Genomic DNA, 4,909 nt, shown 5'->3' with positions numbered 1-4,909 from the left:
ATTAATTTAAATTAATTAAAGTGTTTAATTAATATTTAATTAATTAAAATGTTTAATCAATTATTATTTAATTAAAATGTTTAATCGGAAGGTTTAATTAAATATTTAAATAATTAAAAGTATATTATTTAAATTAATTTTAATTTTAAAATGATTTTAAATTCAAAGTGGACTTTAGAAATTCAAATTAAAAATTGAATTTAAGAAATTCAATTTAATAATGGTTAGTGGAATTAGATGGGTTTTTGAATAACCTACTTGCTTGAACACCATCTAAACCCACATTTTGCCACATGAATTTCACCAAATAAATTGACAAATTTGTTATGAATTTGTTGTTAATTCTATTATTCATAATTTCTTCTATAAATACAAGAAAAGATGATGAGATTTGAGATTAATTGTATGGGGAATTAATGTCAATTTTCTCTCTAAAAAATCTTCAACCAGGAACACCCCAATTCAAAAGTTCCTCAAATTTCATTACAAATTTGGATTCCACAACCCGTTCTAAGATCGGAAAATAGCAAGGAAGACTCTAACGGTGGTCCACAACGTGTTTATGATCAAAATCATCAAGAGGAGAGGGAGAATTTTAAGTTACAAAGGTTGTTATTCTTAGACCCAACTTTTTCCCTTTCATTAACAAGCATGCTCAATATAAGAAATTAGTGTACTTAAAGTGTTTTTTTTATCCAAATTGCTTTCGCTATCATGTTCGTAACACTTTCAATCGGTATCAGAGCATGATTGGAACTCTAATTTGCATTAGTTTAATCTTGGTGGGTGTTATTTCATGAGTTGAATGTTCTTGGTTGCTAAGATTGGAACCCACTATTTTAGCATCCTTTTAGGCTCAAATTTGTTGCACAAATTTGTAATTACCTGGGCTTTTATAGGCGCTAATGTGTGCTAAAGAGTCTATAAAGTTTTTTGGAGTCAATAGAGTTGAATCTAGGTTGTACTTGCAAAAAGAATGGAGGTGGTATAAGCTGTAAAAATAAAGGAGAAGAGGAAAAAATTTTCTAGGTTGCTCTTGGTTCACGCGTGAAGAAGAAAGGTCTAGACCGGTTGGTATAGACCGGTCTAGTTCGGCTGTTGCAGGTGGTTCAACTATTTTTCTTTATTTTTAAGTCCGATTCAAGTATTTTTAAGCTCTGTTCAAGCAATTTCAAGCCAGTTCAAGCTATATTGAAGGTTCCGAAAGCATATTGTTCTTTTAAATTATTATTGTAATAATTTTGTTATTTACTTGCTTAGGATGCCAAAACGAGTCCAATTTTAGTGTTTTTAATTATTTATGCATTATGAATGTATGTTTTAACTAATTAACCTTGTTTATGCATAAAGTATGTCATATAGATTTAAAACCCTAACATAGGATAAGCATGAAATATGCATTTAAAGTATGTTATAAGTGTTATAATATATATAGTATGCATGTGTAGGATTTCATGAGTATTAAATATACGTTGTTATATTGATTCATGAAATGGATATCATAGAAGTGTTATATAATGTATGTTAGATGTATGTTATAGGTTTTATCTATTTTTATAAGTGTTATAAAATGGATTAAACATCTAAAATCTATAACAAAAATAAAAAAGCATGCTCACTTAGGATTAACAAGTTTTACTTATTTTATAGTTAAAATAGAATCGTTATCTTATAAAATTGTTGGTTACAAATTCACCTGGCAAAGATCTTGTCTAAGACTGGAGGTACTTAAGTTGACCGTTTACAGAACACTTGCTACCTGGAGATCTAGCCAACATTTGAATTTCGTTAACCCAGTTTTAAAAGCATGCGTGAGTGATGTGAGGTAATAAAAGTTTTATCACTTAGACATCGTAGGTTAAACATCCAGTATAAATGTTATATTTGGACGAATCACCTAGACTTCGGTTATATTTTATAGTCGAATTATATGCCTAAGAAAAAGAATACCCAACCATCAAGAATACTTTAATGGGAGAAAAATAGTGTATTTTTAGCTCTCACGTCCCTAAGAGTTCACACCATGAGATTTATGCTTGGCTTCGTGTCATTTTTAGGCGACTGCTTCATTCGGAAAGTATTTGCATGAATCAATAGCAAGGTGAATAGGGAAGTTGTTCATAGTAACTGGGAGAAAGAAATGTGTTAACATATCCTACAGTGTTCTTCATTAGGTAGCACCGTGAGATTTATATGATACGTCTTCTATACCCTGGAGCGATAATCCATTCAGAGGGTTGTATCATGGAAATCAGAATACTGCGGACTCCAAAAATGGATATGGTCTCTTAAGTCCATTTTCAGCATTGTTTTTCCAATTCGGGAACTTATTGGTTCTAATTTCTAAGGTCTTAAAAGGGAGGGTTACACTTACGAGAATTACTAAATGTTCGTGAATTCTTGACCAAAGTAATGGTAACTAAATACTATAGGAATAAGAGTATTCTGATATTAGTATTTGGTCAAGATTGTCTTGATTCAGTGAAGTAGTAATTGACTGCCTCTCAGTAGTGGTTATTTTGACTCATTGAAATATCATTGCAAAAGAATAATGATGGGTACACTATTACTTTTGTTAAATCTGATTGGATTAAAAAGGTTAATAGTTTTCACTGATAGAATTTGTTTATTTTTCAGCATGTCTAGCTCACCCATGCAATTGTTAGCCTCCAAGAAATTAAACGGTGACAATATGCAACCTGGAAATCAAATTTAAATACCATACTAACAATTGATGATTTAAGGTTTGTTTTAACGAAGAAACTTCCTCTTAACCCTAGCTTGTCTACAAACTGAAATGTTTGGAATGCATGACAGATGGACGATGGCCAATAAAAAGGCCAGAGCCTATATCTTAACAAGCATATCTGATGTTTTAGCTAAGAAGCTTGAAGGCTTGGTCACTGATAAGGAGATCATGGACTCATTATAGGCGATTTTTTCACAATCGTTCTTGTCACGTAGGCATGATGCGATTAAATACATTTACAATACTCATAAGAAAGAATGAACCTCTGTTAGAGAACATGTTATGGATATGATGGTCCAATTTAAGGTAGAAGAGGTAAATGGTGTTGTCATAGACGAGAAAAGTCATGTTAGTTTCATCATGGAATCTCTTCCGAAGAGTTTCCTACGATTCCAAACGAATTTTATGATGAACAAAATTGAGTATAATCTGACTACTCTCTTAAACGAACTCCAGTCATATCGATCTCTTATGAAAAAGAAGGGGAAGCAAATGTTATAACCTCGAAGAAGTTCAAAAATGGATCTTCCTTGGGAATTAAGACTGAACCTTCCACTTTTAAGAATAAAAGTATTAACAAGACAAAGTGGATAAAAAAGGGCCTAGTGTGAATAAAAGAAAAGAAAAAAAGGAAAAGCAAATTAGTTGCTTGAAAAAAAAAGTGCACTAAAAAAAATGAAGCAAACGCCAGCTTGCCTACAAATTAATAATAAAAAAAAGTGTGCATGTGCATGGATAGAGGTGAAAAGAGCTACCTTCGTCGTGTCTAGTTAGGGCCCCACGAGAAAAGAGTGGATAGGTTCCCGACAGTTGAATGTGAAAGCTAGCTCTCTAGGTAAAATAAATGTCTTTTAAAATTTGTATGTGTGAGTTTAGGCACCATTGTCTTAGTGTTGCCCTTTCTCTACAAGTTTGGTATATCTGAAGTCGATAATCGAGCAAGAGTAGGGGAAAATGGATTAAGGCCTTATAAAACCTTTCCGAATCATGCAAGCTTAACTAGTAAAACTCTAGGCTTACTCGTTCATGAAAAGATTTAGAATCATTCTTAAAAATATGCATCATTGATTGATTGTAATTGAATTTCATTCTTGATTGCAAATTTTATTCTAACAACTTTTATAACTTGAGCAAGCATAGTTTTGAATGAACGAATATTTTTGTTTGAATGTTTGTTTATACCTTGGTTGGGACGAGCAAGAATTAAGTCGGGGGTATTTATAGCTCTAAAAAAGATTTATAATTCTTAGCTTAATTTAGGCTTGTTAATGGATTTTACATGTTAATTATCCTATTTTGTAGGTACTAAGCAACCAAGTGGTAGAATTGACCATTTGATGAGAAACGAGATTAATTTAAAGAAATCTGAAGGTAACTTGAGCATCTAAGCTTCAAAGGAGGAGAAATGACCAAAGTGCCTCTGATTGTAGCGTTGCAACCCTCGCTCGATGCTCTAACGCAATGCTGTAAGGCAATATGTTCGTATAAAGGGTAGCGTTGCAATGCTACCCTTAGCATTACAAAGTTGCGAAGATAAATGGAATGCCAACGCATCTGCATGTGCAAGCACCTATCGCAAGCAAGGTCACAATAACGTTGCAACACGACTCCAACGCATGAGGGCTGGATCAAAACAAGCGTTGCAATGCTCTTCCTAGCGTTGCAATGCTGTGACTATAATTTAAATATGTTCTTTCATAATTAGGTAAGGGGGAGGAAATTTAGACCGTCTTAGAGAGTCCGTTGCCCGATTTTGGCCATTCCAGGCCAAAACTCACGAGAATTCCATTCATTTTGAGTTGTATTTGTAAATCTCGGCATTATGAATCAGATTCGATGAACAATTGAAGGCCACAACGTCGGTTTTTTAGGTTTGTAAAGATTTTCTTGAACTCTTTGAGATTTCTTATTTTTTATTGAATGTCTCTATTTCTTTATGATTTCCATTCTTTGAATTTATTTCTAGTACAAGCATATAGAATTGATGAACTAACGACTCGATTTCTTATATGTATGTTTTTGCTATGTGTGTTTTTTATATTTGTAATTGCATTGAAAGCATGCTTAATTCAGTAGCAACAGATTTTAGTTTGATTTATGGCATGATGTCTAGGCTATCTAGGATCATCTAATTGATAAGAAAACCTAAAGATTGGAAAT

At 32.6% G+C, this 4,909-nt stretch overlaps 1 long non-coding RNA gene across 1 annotated transcript; it reads left to right on the top strand.

Moving 5' to 3' along the window:
• Positions 1-337: 337 nt before the first annotated feature.
• On the top strand, positions 338-4,686 carry LOC150035581 (uncharacterized). The gene is made up of 2 exons (XR_016530233.1): positions 338-608; positions 4,052-4,686. It is a non-coding gene; the product is annotated as an uncharacterized LOC150035581 (long non-coding RNA).
• The last annotated feature ends 223 nt before the right edge of the window (positions 4,687-4,909 follow it).

Source organism: Benincasa hispida, chromosome 6 (genome assembly GCF_027475165.1).
Source record: "Benincasa hispida cultivar pf3 chromosome 6, pf3_genome.v1.1, whole genome shotgun sequence".
NCBI classification, from domain to species: domain Eukaryota; kingdom Viridiplantae; phylum Streptophyta; class Magnoliopsida; order Cucurbitales; family Cucurbitaceae; genus Benincasa; species Benincasa hispida.
This window is presented reverse-complemented; position numbering and strand designations above follow the sequence as displayed.